General features: G+C 38.3%; 2 long non-coding RNA genes across 3 annotated transcripts; both read left to right on the top strand.

Annotated features, from left to right (window-relative positions):
* Positions 1 to 800: 800 nt before the first annotated feature.
* On the top strand, positions 801 to 9,161 carry LOC125184348 (uncharacterized). 2 transcript variants are annotated; one of them, XR_007168249.2, is made up of 4 exons: positions 801 to 1,030; positions 8,326 to 8,461; positions 8,631 to 8,933; positions 9,028 to 9,161. It is a non-coding gene; the product is annotated as an uncharacterized lncRNA (long non-coding RNA). The 2 variants fall into 2 exon arrangements; XR_007168248.2 differs by having other exon boundaries at positions 8,326 to 8,933.
* A 4,838-nt stretch (positions 9,162 to 13,999) lies between these two features.
* On the top strand, positions 14,000 to 19,003 carry LOC125184350 (uncharacterized). Its single transcript, XR_007168252.2, has 3 exons — positions 14,000 to 15,863; positions 18,056 to 18,235; positions 18,834 to 19,003. It is a non-coding gene; the product is annotated as an uncharacterized lncRNA (long non-coding RNA).
* The last annotated feature ends 1,029 nt before the right edge of the window (positions 19,004 to 20,032 follow it).

The raw sequence follows: 20,032 nt of genomic DNA, 5'->3' as shown, positions 1-20,032 counted from the left end.
AAGCCTTAAACAGCCAAATGCTGAGAGGAGGTGTATTAGAGCATCAGTGTGAAACCCAGTGGGGCACAGCACAGCAATTCTATCATATTTAAGAGTGTCAGCTTAATACCTGAAAATTAAGTATAAACTGAGCATGACTCAGTTCAGTACATCTGCTTCATCCAAGTACTGCACCTCAGTCCTCCGAGAAAGACTAAGTGGGAAATTGCTCATTTAAAGAGCCATTAAACAAACATGTAGGGAGGAAAGCAGGGTTCAGAAAGTCCAGGTTTGTATGTTGGCTCTTATCTTGAATTCTAGGGTGGAAACTCTCTCCAGCTTTGCACAGTTTAGTCCTGCCATCAGACCAAGCAGTACATGTAAACAAAAGTGCCATGTGTGCAGCTGCTGGCAGCCACATCACAGACACGCACAGCCCATGCTGGGTGTGTGATGCCAGCTGACAGCCTGTTCTGTTCTGTAAAGGAATTGAGCCTCATCAGGCATTTTAATTTGCTTTACCTTCATAATTGCACACATTTTATCAGGCATTTGCGTTGTGAATGTTTATCGGCTGATACACTATTAAAGTTCATTGGTTAATACACTAGTAACGTTATAACTAGAATTTAGAAGACCATTCTATGAAAAGCTGTGGATTTGCAAGCATTCAGTGGTCACGTAAAAAACATGCATAGTATACCTTTTAATTATTTTTTAAATTTCTCATAGGCAATGGCATTTTATCACCACTAGTTTCGTCTCTTACAGTGCCTCTAATTTTTAAGAGTTCTTTTTTAGTAATTTTATTGGGTGCTGGTGCCATTTTTTTTTTTAACTGTGGAGCTGCAGCAGTTGCAATGGTGAAAAGAGTCCAGAAGCTTCCCCATGTCAGATCAGAGCCAGTTCTAACTAGCTCCAAAAGGGACCTACCCCTGGCCAGAGCTGAGCCAGAGTTGCACCTCTGCAAGAGCAGATTTAAGAAAGACTAAAAAAGCTGTGAGAGAGAAGAGCGAGAAAATGTGAGAGAAGCAGCCCTGCAGCCCCCAAGGTCAGTGCAGCAGGAGGGCAGGAGGTGCTCCAGGCAGGCAGCAGCAGTTCCCCTGCGGGCTGTGCAGAGGCCCCTGGTGGAGCAGGCTGTCCCCCTGCAGCCCACGGGTCCCACACGGAGCAGATCTCCACGCTGCAGCCCGTGGAGGAGCCCCCGGTGGAGCAGGTGGATGTGGCCTGGAGGAGGCTGCGGCCCATGGAGAGCCCCCGCAGGAGCAGGCCCCGGGCCGGAGCTGCAGCCCGTGGAGAGGAGCCCACGCAGGAGCAGGGGGCCTGGGGGGAGCTGCCGCCCGTGGGGGACCCGTGCTGGAGCAGTTTGCTCCTGGGGGATGGATGGACCCCGTGGACCCGTATCTGGAGCAGTTCTTGAAGAGCTGCTGCCTGTGGGCAGCCCCCGCAGGCTCAGTTCGGGAAGGACGGCATCCCGTGGGAGGGACCCCGCGTGGAGCAGGGGCAGAGAGGGACCGAGAAGGAGCAGCAGAGACGAAGGGTCAGGGACTGACCGCAGCCCCCATTCCCCATTCCCCTGAGCCACTTGGGGGTAGGAGGAAGTAGAAGAGTTGGGAATGAAGTAGAGAAGTTGAGCCTGGGTAGAAGTTAGGATACGAGGATGGTGTTTAAGATTTCTTTTTGTTTCTCACCATCCTACTCCATTTTTAATTGGCAATAAACAAAATTCATTTTCCACAAGTCAAGTTTGTTTTGCCCATGACAGCAACGGGTAAGAGTTCTCCCACTCATTATCACAAAGCATGAGCTTTTCAATCTGATTTTCTCCCCTTGTCCTGTTGAAGAGGAGGAGACAGAGTGGCTGTGTGGGGGCCTGGCAGCCAGCCAAGGTCAACCCACCACAGTAATAATAAATTAAATGTGTTTAGCGTGGATGTTTGTATCTCAGCTATCTCAGTTGAGTATAATTCAGATTTTTTTTCAAGAGATCTGAGAAAGCTCATTCTTCACTGCACTCAGTTATTGCTGCTCTGTCATCTATGAGATCTATAGCAGCAACTTTTACCTATGGCAAGTTAAGCAAAAGAAACCCTGCACCATGTTTCTTTTCCAGCACTTAAAAAAAATAAAAAAATACAGCAAGTACTTAGTATAACAACATTTAGGAGCTTGTGTGTTAAAAAGTTCATTTCAGTAGTGAAAGCTGCTTTGATCATAGTAGACAGAGTTGTTTAACCTCAGTATAGCATATAACATAGGAAGTCACTGAACGGATATTTTACAGATGTTGCACTACCTGTCAGAAGCTCTAGGCATGTATTACCAGGCAGAAGCATTACAATACTTACAGTTCCTCATCCACACTTCTAGTTTCTTTGCTTTTAAGCTTATTTATGGCAATATAAAGTTAACTCACCCTTACCTGCAATCAGAACAGGAAACAGCTTCCTGAGTAAACGTATATTAATTTAAATAAACTGTTCATGTTTTCCTTTACTGGCACAGTCTGGTTGCTCACTCACCAACTGAATGAGTCCTGAAAACCAGTTAAAATCAAGAGTTAATGTTAAAAAGCTTTGGCATTTCCACTTGCACCTCTCATACATTTGCAAAGGAAATGACGCATTGCCCATCGCTGGTCAAGTTACTTACAAATCTAGTTTAACTTTACTGTATGAGGTCAGGTTGCTTATGGGTATTGATCTGACATACAAGAAAACCAGCTGCTGGCTGATACAGAGGAGTTAAATTTCAGGGAATAGCTTGCTTGGATTATTATTATTATTATTATTTTTGGTTTAATTTGCCAGAGATGACTGAGAAATTATTACTGCTCAGGAAACGATCAGATAATGAGGAAAGGCTGGACGCTTTTAAACACAGCACCTCTACTTCCCTCAGTAGGGTTGGTGGTAATGGCCAGAAACTTTCTGGCAAGTTGCCTGTTGTGGGAATGCCATTTATTTGCTTTAGAAGGGAATATTTCTGAGTCTGGAGGTGATATAAATTTTTTTTTTCTTAAGGTAGTTCTAATCTGTGAATATAGAACCAGTAATTCTATGGGCATAAAATTCTGCTTCAAGCACTAATTGCTGCTAAAGACAAAGAATACACATTTTCAAAACGACAGCATCAGCAGCATCTTGCCTACTGGCAAGACAAGGAGGGCTTTCAGTGAAAGTATTAGAGTGTTTTTGCAAGACAGGCTGCAAGCAATCCTGTTTTTTCTGCATGTTACTGAAAAGTACTCTATGTTGATACAAATCTAGGCTGGAGCAGTGAAAGAAATCATGTCCTAAATCAAGCACAGTCATAATACATAGTGTTAGTGCAGTATAGCATTCAGACCTAGGCTGTTGCACATCTGGCCTGCTTCAAGAAAAGATGTAGATATATTAGGACTTGCTCATAAAGACTATCTTCAAGTGTTTTTCTGAGAGACCAGGAAAAATGTACCTAAAAGCTTTCCTGAAATTCAGGAGAAAAAAAAAAAGAAGGAGAAGGAGAAGGAGAAGGAGAAGGAGAAGGAGAAGGAGAAGGAGAAGGAGAAGGAGAAGGAGAAGGAGAAGGAGAAGGAGAAGGAGAAGGAGAAGGAGAAGGAGAAGGAGAAGGAGAAGAAGGAGGAGAAGGAGAAGGAGAAGAAGAAGGAGAAGAAGGAGAAGAAGGAGAAGAAGGAGAAGAAGGAGAAGAAGGAGAAGAAGAAGAAGAAGAAGAAGAAGAAGAAGAAGAAGAAGAAGAAGAAGAAGAAAAGAAAAGAGTCATGCTGGAAAAATGAAATCTGCGCTTGAAAGAGGCATTGTGAAGGGAACCTGTGTTATTGAATGTTCACGAAAGACATTAGTTTTACTGTGTGGAGAGAAATGTGCACTAAGCCATAAACCTGTCATTTCAACACCTCTAGGAAGTACCTTGTTTTTCAAAAATTAAGGAGAAGACAATGCATGCTATAATCAACTGAGAATTTTGGTAGTTTTCCAGAAGCATGTAAATTGGATTTGAACTATCTATATATCCAATGGTTAGATTTTGGATTTAACAACAATGCATTTCTTAATGTTTATGACAATCTACAAACATGTCCTTGAGTAAACCTGTGCAATCTGTCACATAACCGTTTCTAAATTTGCATGCTCAGAGTTAAGTGTCTTTAGAAGGGACCAGATTTTTAGAACTGCTAAACATCTGCAGGTCCCAGCTGTCTCAGCGTAAATGATTCTGATTGCCCTTTAGATGTTTACAGATATTTTCAAATATTTGTACATTGTCATCTACAATTGTTATTGTACGTTTACAGATATTTACTATCTGTTTTTAATACAGTTATAATCAAGTGAAGAGCAACTTCAAGAATTAATGAAGCTGGACAGGCTTGTAGGACAAACTGAAGTACACTTTTACACATTTACAGTCTTCGCTGTATCTGATTGTCCTCTATTTGCAGATCCCTGCACCATATTACAAAAGCTATCTTCCTTTAATATATTTCTTTTTGACGAGTTTATTCACTATCATGTAGCATTATTTCTCTGAATATCATCTACACAAAGTCAATTAGGAAACATGAAGAAGAATATGTCTGTTTCAAACATGAACTGTGTGTTATTTATGCATACCAAATAAATATTTTTCCACTGGACTTCTGCATCAGGCCCATTTGTCAAGATGATAAAAGCCAAATTATACGTGTTGACATTAAACCAAGCATACAGGTCCAAATTAAATTTCTATAGGGTAATTATTTAAGACTTTTTCATCAAATATTCAAAAATGTAGAAATGCTCTACAAGAGCTCTAAAAATGAAAGAAAAAGACACAGGTTTGTTTCCTTTGGGAAGCAGGATTATTTTGTAAAGCTTAAATGTAACGTGTGTCAGATGTGGAAACAGACCTGATCCACTAAAAACTTCATATAATTTAAACTGTTCCATATTGCTGTCATATTAGGGAGCAAGAACACGAATTATGGCAAATACATTTGTTTGTTTTGTTTAAAAGATAATGTTGAGATATGTTACCTGCTAAAACACATTTTGCCAAGTTTCTCTTAGCAGTGAAAGACCCTCCGTACACTAATACAATGTCTGGTATACTCCTAAATAGCTTGCCAAGTTGCAATTTCAGTCTGTTTTGGCTTCCAGTACTTGCTGTCATGGAAAGAAGAGCTGTTTCAAATAAGACATGAGATGAAAAGAGAGAGTCTGGAGCAAGGTTCCCTAGATAAATGACCTTTCAACTTAGGACAAACATGATTATTACTTAATTGGTAAAAAAAAAGGATGGATTAAGAATATTTAATTAACAAGATTCCAGCACAAACCAGAGGCTAAAACAGATACAGACAAATCTTAGTTTGTGATTATACTGTTCTTTCTCCTATTAATTAGAACTCTACTCCATGCTCTTTTGATGTGTTTATACTGTCTTATATGCTAATAACATAGTTTTAGGTTTCCTTATGGAATTGTAATTTACATTTGATAACATTGTACGCTTTAGCCATTCATCTTCTTGTAGCTCCCAGCCCATATGCTTTGAGTTAGATTCAGTTGCAACTGGATATAGTAAGTCTGCTGGAGTGTCTACAGTGTTATATGCCTATATGCTTGATTATGTCTTTAAATCTCTCTCCAAAAAATTAGTAATTATGTGCAAGTTTCAATAATGTGGGTGAAGAAGGAGATTGATTTGGAAGACAGAGAACCCTTATAAGGGGAAAAGACTTTCTTATCTTTTCCTATTATAGTAAGCTGGTCTCTGACCCAGCATTCAGCTCTGAATAGCATTTCATGGTATTCCACTGTCAAAAACAGTTACAACTTTTCTGGAGTTATCTCACAAACCAATGGCAAAACAACTTTTTTGTAGATTCATCTTACATATAGGGGAAGACCGGCCATTTCTGTAATTAAACACAAAAGACAGCACAACAAAGAATATAATTTAGCTGTATCAATGGCTTTGAAATTTTTCCTCAGTTCAGACTGGAAATGCTCAGCTTCAGAAAAATCTACCTCACGTCCCTTTCTGATTCCTCTACCCAATGGCCATCTTTAAATGGCCATCTCTACTCTTTTTATGTGAAGACATAAATCGGTCAGCTGCTTGTGCCTTGTAATGTTTCAATAGACGGTGAAGCCTTCCAACTTTTTCTAGGACGCTTGTAGGAAGGTCAATGCTTAACACTGTCCTGCTACAGAAGTCTTGCATGAAGGATGGAATAACAGTACAGCAACACAGGCTTGGGCATCAACTGGCTAGAAAACATCTTTGCAGAACAAGGGCGGGGAATTCTAGCATACAAGAGGGACTTAAAGTAAACATGGGTAAGCTGAGACCCCTGATAGCACAGGTGGCTACTAAGTCACCTAGCTGTGGTAACACGAGTGTAGCCAGCAAGTCAAGGGAAGTGATTCTTCCTCTCCATTTAGCACCGGGAAGTTGTTGCAGTGTTGTGCCCAACTGTGGGCTTCCCAGTGTAAGAAATACGTGGCTGTCCTGCTGTGAGTCCAGTGGAGGGTCATCAAAATGCTTACGGGATTGCAGCCTACTGCATATGAGGACAGATTTCTTGCTCTTCCCGAAGATAAGTGTGACACCTACCTTTTATCAGGAAACATCCTCCCCTCCTCTCCAATTTCCATGAACTTTTAATGATGATGGAGCCTCTCTTCTTGCAGTAATACCTAGCTCCATCAGTGATCCTGAGCAGATGTGTTCTTATAGCACTTCTTTTCTTCCCAAAGAAAAAATCTTCATTTTTCATGAAGATTCAAGAAAACTTCCAATATGAGGCATGGAAACTGTTTTGGTTCTATTTGCTCAGCAAAATCAAATGGATAGTTGCTTGAGTTTTGATTGATTCACAGGCAGTAATTTAATGCCTCCCCAGATGGAACAATGTGGTAATTCAATGTAACAGAGTGGGTAGGGTAGTGTATCAAACCCAAATAGCAGTCTGTGATGAAAAGCAGCATGTTCAAAGGAGATGAAGTCTCACTGCTTCTTAAGAGGTTTTGAATGCTCTTGAAATGTTACCTTTCATCTTCAGCACGGTAAGAGCTTTATTTTGCAGCACCTAAGAACAATTATCCAAACTGAAGCTGCCAATGACCTTTCATTGCTATTTTCTGTAAATTTAAAATATAAGCAAGGTATTTCAACAAAATTGACTGCAGTGATAGATTATGAATAAACCCTGCCCATGAAAATAAATAGAACCCAGAGCTTCCTGGGTCTTTAGTTATGTAAAGGTAGAGGTCAACTTTGAGAAAACACAGGGTAAGGGATATGAGGATCCTATTATATGGGCAGCCTGGTAAAACATTGAGATAGACTGCTGAGGAGTTGATAGAATTACAGATTAGTTGATTGTAATTTTTAAACACTCTAATAGTTACATAATCATAGAATCGTAGAATCATTTATATTGGAAAAGACCTATAAGATCCACAAAGACCTATAAGATCCACAAAGTCCAACCATCACCTAACGCTACCAAGCCCACACTAAACCATGTCCCTACGTGCCACATCCACACATCTCTTAAATACCTCCAGGGATGGCAACTCTACCACTTCCCTGAGCAGCCTGTTACTTCACAGGGACCTGAGCCATGGAGTTTCCCTGCATTTCTGAGGAGCCTTCTGAGGTTGAATGGTGCCTGATTTCAGAAGTGTACATAGTCCTAGGCTATAAATTAGTCTTTAACAGACAGATGAGAGGCATAGCTTGTAAGCTGAAAAAAAAAATGTCGTATTAGCTGTCTTGTTCAGGAGCATTTCTACACCCTAGTGAAGGCAATTCTGGAATTACACATCACTCACCTAAGGTGGGAGGGAAAATTTTTATAATGCTATCTCACAGGTTATAGGCAGTTATTGTCCATCACAGCATTTTAAAAAAAAATTGGCCTATCACTGAGGGGAATATTGGAAAGTCGGATGGCATATACAGAAGGGAGGAGTCAAAATACTTTTTTTTCATGGCTGCAGCAGCTTTAATAGAACATACTAAGCTCTGAAGTCCAGAATCAAGTAATATCTAGCAAAGAAGTATTACCACAGCAAAGCCAGGAAATATTAGGATTAATACTGCTATCATAAGCATTAATTCATCCTACTTATATCATTAATTAATTGCTTATACAGTTAATATTATCTTTACTATTGCTATTAACACTATTTTATTAGTTATAAGTTTATTTTAAATTCCATTTATGATTATGACTTATATTACAGGTCTAATTTTCTTATAATTTAAAGTAATAGCATTATTGTCATAAGATTATTTCTATCAATGTCAATAACATTTCATATGCAGTTATTCTTTCAAACATTTTTATTAAAGGACTGAAATGCAGACTGTGACAGCTGGGATGAAGAATGAATGGCCAGTGGCAGAAGATGACTTGGAGCAGCCTGAGCCAGAGTGGCATGGCAAACACTCGGAGCACATTTAAAAGAAACTGAAGTCAAATTACAAGGTACAAAATGTACCTCACTGCAGTTATTTTAAATGTTCCCTGCAAAGTGGACACTGAGGCAAAATTAGTGAATGATTTGACAATGAAGCAGTTTAGAAGTCCTCTGGAAAAATAAAAGTTAGAGGTAGACATTGACAACTTACTGCAAACTTTTTTTACATTTCCGCAGAAGTTTGACAATTTCAGATTGAGAGCCAAACTGAAAATATGAATGTGAAGCACAGGCTGCTTTTGCATGAATGAAGGGGCACCAGAGCTGAGAAGACAGTAAAACATAAGGAAAGGCAGTTTAAAATGTGGGAAGATTTGATTATGTCTCAGAACAAGAGGAACAAAAGCTAGATGTATTTCTCTCAGCAGTTATTCGAGCATCTGAAACATAATAGAAAAATCAAGTCAGTAATGCTCTTGTATGCACTTTATCAGCTGCCGTTCCATGTTTCAAGACGAAAATGTGTCTCCAACGGGAGAGGTAAGTCTTAGGTTGTGACAACAGCTAGCACTTGATCAGTTCATCATTTATCTTTAAAAAGAGATTTTAAAGCCTTTAAAATCTTTAAAAACAGGATGAAGAGAGCCTGTCGAAGGTTGTCCTGAACCAAGATCACCTCCATCTGCTCCAAAGGCATCCTCAGGTGGCAGGGCTGGGCCAGAGGCAGTAAGGAGTTGAAAGCATGCAAATCACACAGGCTACATATTGCTACAGGTCTGTAGCTGTGGAAGGTCTATTCGGGGCTTGTACACTTTTTTCATAAGCCTGTGCTGCTTTCCATTCCTACTCCTGTTTCATCCTTGCTTCACAGCTTTCCTTTAAGACAGTCAGCTGAAACAAACATCAGTTTTGCAGCTGCCCATATATCATATAAACTGTCTGTTGGAGTTGGTGTCAGCAGCCACAGTTTCCCATGGTTTCAGCATTTTTCTGCAAAGTGTTAGTAATATTTGGGAAATGGACAGCATATGTTCCCAGAGTTCTTTGTGAAAACAATGGGAGTCTGCCTTGCTTAGCAGTGTGAGACTATCCAAGCCCATTTGGCTATTGAGTTTCTTCAGTCTTGAATACATCTGTTGGAAGCTTAGGAAAGAGTGTGAGTCTGTCCAAACCAGCAGAAGAAAATGTATGAAAATGGTCAAGGGAGTTAAATGCCAGACTAGCACCACTTCAGTCACCTCCTTTCTCATGGATTCCAGACAATGTGCTTTTATTGTTCTGGTTCATCCAATATGTGGCATTTCACTTCTGTTATTTTGTAGTCCAGTGGTAGGAAAGGGAACATGTTCACTGCTTCATATGACATTTGAGTTGTGTTCATTATGAGTTAGTTCTAAAGAAGGCAGAAAGCAGTGCAAGAACCAAAGCTTTCAGAAAGAGGGAATGGCAAGACTCATATCATTTCCTCTTCTGATTTGTACAAATGGTTTGCTAACTACGTAATGAGGTCTGTTAAGAATTAGACCGTGTTATTGATATACAGAAGTCGTTAGACTATGTGAAGCTCACATGTGATACATGTGAAGATAAATGTTTTTATTTAGAATTAGCAGAAGTTAAAAAAAATGTTTAAATAGCAGTCTTTGAGTCTTTGATAACTCAGCTATCATCAGTAGATGGTAGCTACATCCCCAAAATGTGAGTAAGGAAAATCAGAATAATTAATCAGTATGCCTTACTCACAGACAGCAGGCTTCTCCAGATTTGACTTATGACTGCTTGCTTAACTTGCATTAAGGTCTTTCAGCAACATACATTCATAACTGCAGCACACATACTCAGACTCTAAGTAAGTTGTTTTTCTTTTTCATGCTATAAAGTTAATTTACAAAGAAAAGGGAAAGGGTACACAATAGCTTTTTGGAATCCTTAATATTCTGATCAAAATATTATATTGTGTTCTGTAGATTATCAGAAGCAGTGGTGCTGAATTAAATTTGACAGCTATTTTAGTGTATGTGATGAAGAAACAACTTTTTCTTCCTGATTAGGGGACAAAAAACACAAAAGAGAAATTTGTAAAAATTTTTCAGTCATCTGAGTAGTCTTTGAGAAATTTCAGGATAACATTCTTAAATCTTTTAGAAAATAAATTCCTTTTAAATACTATTGCTTATGAAACATGAAACTCACAGATTGTATATAAGAATCAATATTCTACCTTCACATTGTTTCCCAGTGGAGTGAAATTCATTGGAAGAACACCTTAATTTCTGTTTGATGGTGTTCTGATGTTCGTTCAGCCTTTAAGTAAGGAAGAAAATAATGTATCAAAGAAATAAACTTCTGAAAATTATACAGAAAGTGAAATATGACTTTCTTCCCCATACCTAGACACACTCCCAGGAGAAACCAAGGGGATGGGGTTGAAAATAATATTGCACAGTGAGCATTGTTGTTTTTGCATGTGTGACTTGTTTAGATACTTGGAGAGGGAAAAAATGGGAGGGGAGAAAGGCAATAGGAAAATTTGTTTTTCTGAAGTTAAAATTCTGCTATAATAAGACAAGAAACAAACTGTATTTTTGTCTCCTCTCTCTTCCAAGCCCTTCTGAAATCATGACCTCTAGCTTCTACCTTTTTGTCTTTGTATGCACACTCCTCTACAATTTTGTTTACCATACCTAAAAATACAGAACTTCCCAGCTGATGAGTGGCAAACCATCTGTCCTTTTAGAAACCCTTAAGGGAAATGAAAGATGGTTTTGGTCTGAGACTTATTCAGAACACCTATACGACCTTTTACTACTATTAAGGAATTTATTGGTGGCTGAAACAGAAGCTGATGGTTTCTAGTACGTGTAAATATTTCTCTCTTTTATGGCAATACTTAAAGAGAAACAAGTGAAAAAATGATGTGCCACGAAGCTGTGATACTTGGAATAACTCTGCAGGGTGAGGTTATTTTAATAAGAGTACATGATACACCACTCCACAGAATGCAATGAAGTTACCAGGCTATGCCCAGGAAGAATAAAGGCGTTTGGCTTTTGATGCTGAGTAAGAAGAAGCTCTCTTTTAAAGATTTTTCTGCTGTATTTTCCTTATGTATTTTCTTTGACATTTGAGAGAAGATATAGAACAGTTCTGTGGAGTATTTTGGTATTTAATGTTTGTAGCATTTCTGCAACTCTTAGTTGACCTCAGTTTATGCATTTGTTGCAACTCTGTACATTTTTAAGAGGTATGCATTTTCCCAATTCTTTATTTTTGCTTAATCGAAAAAAAACAATAGCTTATGTGAAAAATATATGCTCTGTGTTATACAGTCTCTTCACTGTAGGGTGGGTACAGCTCATCTGTAGTTATTTCATCCCCAGCTACGTGGACATAGCAGTAAATGCATCTTTACAGTTCAAATACATCTTCATCACTCACTGTTCTAAACAAAACCTCTTCCAAAATCCATTAAAACAACTCCTTCATGCTGCTGCATACAATTAATTTATTAGGCTTCATCTGTTTATTCAGAATTATCTCATCTGTTTGTCCTGTGAGGTCTCATTATTTAACTATAGCCAAACCAGTACATTGATTTTACCTCTTGAATTTAAAGGCTTTCAACAGTGGAAGAAAACTTTGCTGCTTCCAGTATTTGATGCCTCTTTCATCTAAGGCAGATGCTTGTAGCCTGTGAGTAATACTTCCTTTTACTTGGATTCATTTAATTTAGCAGTCTTTCACAGTTGCTTAATTCTTCCCAGCTAGTTAATGAACATTCATACTACCAGTAAAAATACATTAAAAAAAAAAAAGTCAGAATATATTAAAAATGGTTCTATCAACCCTTGCTGCTAAGATTCTTCAATGTTATTTGAAAATGTTTTTGAGAGTGAAAACATGTTCAGAAACAATACAAAAAATATAGTATTTTATAGCAAAATATACCAGCCAGCAAAAGTTGAAATAAAATTAGCCTACAAGCTAATAGGAACTTCTAAATAGTAGACTAATTTTTTTTTTTTTTTGTAATATATACTGCTCAGTCTACATGTGACAGCCTTGCTTATGTTCTCCTGCAACGAAATGTGGACATCTCATATCCATAGTTCCTGAACATTGATATTTGCAGTATTTTTCCCAGCAATACAGCACAGTTCAATTAAAGTTTGAATTGACTGAAGTATGGGTTACTCAAACAGTTTTTTGGAAAATAATGGGTTTTGAGTAGGGATGGGGATCCTTGGGGTCTCAGCGACTGATGTTCTCCTTCAGGGACACCTGTGACATCACCTTCCCACCTGGAAAGTACATTTTCTGTTGGAAAACACTTGCTGAATTTCAGAAGAAAAAAAAAAAAAACAACAAAAACCTTTCTGCAGTGTCCAGATTTGTGGAATCACTACACCCTTCTGTCAGGATTGCCCTACTATGACACAGCTAAAATCATTCTTCAGCCTAAGTACAGTAAGATAAAAAAAAGTAGTTATTCATGTCCTCCAGAGTACTGTGATCACTGTGATCCACATTCATCAAAGTAAACATTGTTAACTGTAAACATCTCAAGTTTTTGGTGAAGAAAAGAGAGAAAAACAAAAGGAAGCTTCTTAAAGTGAGGTTAGATCATAGAATCACAGAGTGGCTTGGCTTGGAAGGACCTTAAAGATCACCCAGTTCCAACCCCCTGCCATGGGCAGGGACACCTCCCACCAGACCAGGTTGCCCAAAGCCCCATCCAGCCTGGCCTTGAGCACCTCCAGGGATGGGGCACTCACAGCTTCTCTGGGCAACCTGCTCCAGTGCCTCACCACCCTCTGAGTAAAGAATTTCCTCCCTATATCTAATCTAAACCTACTCTCTTTTAGCTTAAAGCCATTATCCCTTGTAATATCACTCTACCCCCTGACACAGAGTCCCTCCCCACCTTTCCTGTAGGCCCCTTTAGGTACTGGAAGGTCGCTATGAGGTCTCCCTGGAGCAGCCTTCTCTTCTCCAAGCTGAACAACCCCAACTTTCTCAGCCTGTCTTCACGAGAGGTGCTCCAGCCCTCTGATCATCTCTGTGGCCCTCCTGTGGTCCCACTCTAATAGGTCCACCCTGTGCAGATAGCTATCTGCTGGCTTTTCAACCTTCCACATTTTGTGGATTTCCAATCTGCCTTGTGCTCTGCTATGAAAAGATTTGCTCTAATGGGCAAAATGTATCAGCTTTTAATAGCCAGTTCTTGTTCTGCTATAGCAACCAGACACATTTAGTCTTTCACTGTGAAAATGGTTGTTCTTGTCTATGAGATGGCTTAACTATCCTAAGTCAATTTTTTTCTGATATGACTTCTGTATTTTGTACAAGTGCTGTGAGGCAGGAACAGGCAATGGAAAGAAGAAGGATGACTTTGCAGCAAGACATGGTTACACGCAAACCTATTCAATATCTGTTTCCAGGTTAAAAATCAGTCTTTGTAGAAGCATCTAACCAAGATAATTCTGTGTAGTTCACTACCTGCAGCTAGCTGCAGTTAAGGTCATCAGAAATTGTCTGTCTTGAAATGACGATGCGATTGCTGGTGGCTGGCTCAATATGCTTTTTGTAGGCATCCTTCTTTAAAATCACGGATCTGGTGAGCCTGGGCTTGTGCTCAAGAATTCAATACCAGCGATTTTTCAATTTGGCAGCAAGAACAAGTTGATAAGTTATTCAGGTTCTTTCACCTCCAAGTTCTTAAGAGCAAACCGTGTTTCCTAATATGTGCTTTACCTATTACATTGTTTTTTACATCTGTCTTACTGCATTTCTTGTACCTCCCAACCCTCTTTCACTCAGCAGGCACTTCTGCAAAGTAGTTTCGTTCACTTAGGTCTCCTTGATCATGTCTAGTATGTCATCTATTGTACACCATCGGTCTTTTGATAGATCTCCTTATGGTAGTTTTTATCTTCTTGTTTTTAAGTTAACCTCTCACACGCAAGAGAGCAGCTGAGCTGTGACACTGTGAGGCTGTCTGACCCTGCAGCTCTTTCATAAGCAGAATATTGGTGGGGCAGTGGGATGGGAAGAGGAGCAGTACTTACTGTTGTTGCTACCACATATAGCCATTTGTTCAGTCTAGCTTGCCAGTGACTTCCAACAAGACTTCCAAGACTTCCAAGACTTCCCACAGCATATCACAGGTGTGGCAGCACTTCCTCCATTAGATTGGGAAGAGGAGCTTGTAGAGTACAGTTTACAAATGCTAGCTGCAACTGGAGAAAACAGCATTTGAACTTGTTTAGAATTTAGCTTCAGAAGTAAAGCAACCATTCTTGGTTTGTATATTAAACTGCTCATATAAATGTACATGTATTTGATTTGTCATGTAAATTATGTAATAACATTACACTCCTCTTAGGAAAATGGCCTGGGGATTAAAATACAGCTTGGGCAGTTGCACTATCTCCAATAACCTGAAGAGAACCTAATTTCAAAACTTAGATTTATTTTAGAGGCTTGCTTTCCTCTGCGTGTTAATCTATTTCCAGTGTAGTTCTACAGTATTGCAGTTTGGCTCTTCTGTAACAATACTGCATGCAATTCTTCTGGCTGATCTTAATCATATGTTTGGGAATCAATTATTTTAAAGTAAAATAAAACAATCCTTTGATAGAATTTGTAAGATGAATAAGTTCCCATTTTGTACCTATTATTTTGGAGTTTAGTATTGTATTTTACTTTACCTACATTAGTAGTTATTAAAAGCTGTATTTTTAACTAAGCATGCCAAGATTCCTTTGGCCTTTGGTATGTCTTCCTTGCTCCAGAGTTTACAGGGAAGAATCTCTACATGTGAAATCCCCGGAAAAAGGACCAAAGAATGCAGTTTGTTTTTGTTTTTGTTTTTGTTTCTGCATAGATATTTACAATAATTTCACTATTATTTTAGTTGTTATTATATCATGACCAAACTGGCTAAAACATTGTTAACATTTTGTTACATACTGCCAGGCTTATAATAGTTCTTGCTTGCATTTGCACATTTCACGCTGTTGCAAGAACTAACCATATAAAAAGATCCCTTTTGGTAGAGTTAAATGAGGACTGCAGAGGAGAAATGAGTGACTGCAAAATAGACATTGACTTCTGGACCCCTTGGGGAACTTTGCTTGAATTAGGTTTGCAGGTTCTGAATTATTGTTTTCAAAAGCTCAAGGCTATTTTGCAGAAATCAGAGAATAATAATGAAGTGCAGAACTTGGAGTTACCAACTGTAGAAGACAAACTGCTGTCACTTTCTACATACCTTGCTGAATTTGACCCACATCTTAGTTTCTGCATGGTAGTTACCATGTGAAGTGTTAAGTTTATTTTACTCTTGCTCCCTAGGGAATATCACTATGAAAATTGGTGATTGTATCAACAGGACTTGAAGATTTCTGCCACTTTTGAAGTGCAACTAAGGCTCTAAGTCAAAGTTTGAGAGGGAATACACACAGAGAGGTATATACTGCATTTCTCCAGAAGTGGGAGGAAACTTTTGAACCTCATTTAAGTGGTTTTAACTATATATATATATATTACTTAACAGCATCTCATGTGAAAAAAACCACCCTTTATGAAAGATCATTTCTGATGCTTGCCTTTTTATAGAAATCATGGTTCAAAGTAATTCAATGAATAGCTTCTGTCTACATATATGTACATTTCCAAACACTTGATGCCTCGGATTCCTGAGGAGTCCCTAGGAGCTAGTTTTGACAGACCCATATAGACATATATGATTAAAATGTAGCTTTTGTTCTTTAATTGAGACTTCTTTCACATGCTCTGTGGGAGAATTGTTCTGTAGCCTCATGTGGTTAGAGAGAATTGTAGTTTTCCTCTGTGCAGAGAATCATTGTAAGGAACGTCAGCTATTCCATTACTGGAATAAAGTACTTTTGTACTTGTACTTATGTCATTCCCGACAGATGCCTGTCGATCCTGATCTGAAAGACCTTTAGCGATTAAGATTTCACACCCACACTATCCCACTCTTCTGCTGTTCTTAGCAGTTGAGATATTTTCTGAATATCTAATTAGAATCTCCTTTGCAGAAGTCCACTACTTCTTTATTTGGACAGAGGAAATGATACAGATTTTGTATACTTTGACTTCAGTTAAGATTTTGAAAGGAAAAAAACAAACAACGATTTTGAGAAAGATATGAAAAAATTAAATTCAGCAGAAACAAGTGAGAAGAAATCCCATGCAGGAATAATCAACAGCATAAGGATGGTATCAGTGGAAGTGGGTCTCTAGCAGTTATGCAGAAAAACATATAGGAGGTTACAGAGGATGATGAAACACTGTGAAACAGCAGTGTCAGGATACTGTGAAAAGAGATAAACATCAACCTCGGAAGTATAAACAGACATTAACTAACTGCTATGTAGTACACAGTAAGGGAAGACTGGAGCACTGTGTTCTGTTAGAAAAGATACGTTTTCAAAAAACATGTAAAGCAATTAATGGAAGCTCAGATGATAAAAATGGAAAGAAGCTAACATGTGGTATATGTAATCTGAAAAGGTTGAGCAAATTGGGATATCCTAGCTTAAAGAAGAGGATGCTGAAGAGGAAGATGACAGCCTTCATGAAATAGGTGAAGCAGCATTGCTAAGGGAAAATCTATAAAATCATTTGAAGAGCTTGTAGTTGACTTATCTTTTTCTAGCAGATTTTGCACCAGGAGTCAGTCACATATCAGGAGTGTCAGGACACACTCTGAGGTCGACTTGCCATCCTTAACATGTGCACGGATGTGCTTTAAGGGTGCCCTCAGAGTAGGCAACACTTAGGCAAGTCCATCTTCATTTGGACATCTACAAACTTGGTCCCCATGTGTCCTCAGGCATTTCCCATGGTCTCCCCTGAGTTCTGAAACCAGGACTTTAAGTAGGTTGCTATCAACGGCATTAGGTTGTTGATTGGACCATACTGACATGAATTTGATTATTGATTATTGATTGTTGATTATTGATTATTTTTCTGTGTGAATAGCTTCTTGCTCCCAGAAAATGTGGCTGTGGCCATGCTAGAATGAAGAGCTTTTAATAGCACTTGACCAGATAGAGCCACTGAGGCAAAAGCTCATCATCTTTAATACAAACAAGCAAAGTGCACATGCATTCTTACCCCACTATAATGATAAACAAAGTGTCCATAATACACGCTTTCACATGCTCAAGGTCAAACTGTGTTGAGGTTTCTATCTCCTGTATCCTATGCTGTCAGCACAATAGGGTATATGTGGGACATGGGACATGATATTCTTTGATCCTTTGTCTGTGGATGGCATGCCATAGGAGAAAAAAGGCCCTTCATGTTAGATAAAAATGTAATTTTTCACTTAGGACCTCAGTATACTTGTTCTCTATACAATTTCACTGTTTCTAGAACAGCTGCAAGTGAAATAAGGAAAAAAACACACTGTAGTTTTGTAGAAGAAAGAGTGAAGAATGTATTAGAGATTAATTTCAGCAGTGAATTTTCATATTTAAGAGTTACTGATGGCTAACTAAAAGTTTTGTTGATTGAAGATAAACATTGTAATAACTAAATGTCTGTGTTGACCCTTTTTCATTTTTAAGCAATGACATAACTCTACTTCCAAATGCAGCTCCTCAACAAGTAAAATTTGTTTCCTTTAGATATTTCCCAGATGGGCAAGCTACTGAAGAGATACTGAAGATATTAAAAATCAGATATTTGAATGAAACCTTAGAAATCAGAACTGGAAGGATTCTAGAGAGACTATACTATTCGTTCCCATGTGCATGTTTCAAGTCAATGCTGTGAATAATTCTGATAAATTAAGTGAAATTTCTCATGTGAGTAAATAAAAGGATACATGTCTGCAGGTCTGTGACCTCATTTTAAAAATATTAAATTGCAATTTTTGATTTTGCTTAAATTTGATTTGGGACCTCTGAATTGGTTAATGGTTTAAAAGCCAAAAATTGCACATATTTACCAGACAAAAAAGGGTTTTCACCCAGAAAAAAAAAAAAAGGTATTTCAAATAGTAGTGTTATGGATTTCAATAATAAGTATTAGTACAACTACACCTGTAATCCAGGAGTACTGAGTACTGGATGATGACAATGGTGCTTGTTATTGCATAGACTTACAGTGGTATTTGTTTGATACTAATTTGTTGATATTATCTTTTTTTCTTAAAGTAATAAATAATATTACTTCTGAAACAGGAGCTGAAGTTATTTGAAAAGCATTATTTTTAGTCATTGACAAAGCAATACTTGTTAAACAGATCATTTGTAAGCTAAGCAGATACTGCATAATTACAAACCTCAGAAGAAATGCTGTCTCAAGCATGGAAATTCTCTCTTCCTCTTTTAAAAATAATTGCACTTGGGAGAGGTATTGTTGCCAACAGAATGAATTTTTATTGCAGTCTCCCCTCCCCAGGAAAGTGCCAGATCCACACTGAACCAACCTGAAAGTGGAAATGAGCAGTGTGATGACTTGAACCTGGAAGCTGCGGTCATAGCTTGGACCAAGAGAAGTCAAGGAAGAGCAAGGCGGAGGTCAGAATTTGAAACGACTGTCTTTCATGAGCAGTGTCATAATAAAAGTACTACAACACATTAAGAGCAGTGTGTTTTTTAGGGCAAGATTTATCTGCTTGGAAGTTTGCAAATGTTTCCCAATTATTCATCTGGATAATTATTTCCATATGTTTATTGCTGGATCTAGCTGTTATGGCAAAGTCAGCTCTAAACCAAGTGGGAATTGCCATCATGAACTCCTTTGATGTTATGCTTTCATCTAACAGCTCTAGATTTGAGCTACTATAAACATCAGTCTCTGTGTAAAGAGCTATATATTTTTAGAATGCATTCACCTTCCTCAAATCTTTGAAGCAGAGTTAATAGTTAGTATCTACTGTTTCTGTTCTATGACATGCTTAATCTCAGGTGTAGATTGCAAGTCTATTAAAAGCAGTAAGTAACATGTTTTGTGAAACTTTCCTAGGGGTCTTATAAACCATATGTCAATCTGTCAACTCTCTAGGTTTTCTTAATATCTGTCAAAAGATCAGACAAATAATGTCAAAATAAACAAATACCCGCAAAAACAAATAAACAAACATACAAATAAAACAAAAACAAACAAACAAAAACACCTCCCCCCCCCCGAAGGACAGATCTAGGCTGTTCTGGTGACTGACCATCATAGGAAAATAATTCCTATTTTGAATAACGTGAGACTGTCCAGAAACAGCAGGTGCATTTCATTGAGGTTTTCCAGGATTTGAATGATGTACAGATTTCTTCTGCCTTCCAATCTGCATAAAACCATTGTTAGGCTGTCTCCATTCCAACCTCAGCAGAGTGCTAACAAGTGCTTCATGTCACCTCTGAAATGTAGGATCTTTTTTTCCTGTAAGGACATATTCTCCCTCTTCTTTCCATCAACTGGTCCTTAACACATTCAACCTATTGAATTCTTGAAACCTCTTTGACAGCTTGCACTACCTGACTGTCTGTTCTTCCAGCCTGAACTGTTGCATATCCCCAAATATTTATTTATACATGCAGATTTAGAGATGAAAATACAGGAGTCCAAGTAAGAGACCAATAATAATATGAAATTATATTATGATA

Source organism: Anser cygnoides, chromosome 2 (genome assembly GCF_040182565.1).
Source record: "Anser cygnoides isolate HZ-2024a breed goose chromosome 2, Taihu_goose_T2T_genome, whole genome shotgun sequence".
NCBI classification, from domain to species: domain Eukaryota; kingdom Metazoa; phylum Chordata; class Aves; order Anseriformes; family Anatidae; genus Anser; species Anser cygnoides.
The sequence above is the reverse complement of the archived record's forward strand: the minus strand, read 5'-3'. Positions and strand labels throughout refer to the sequence as shown.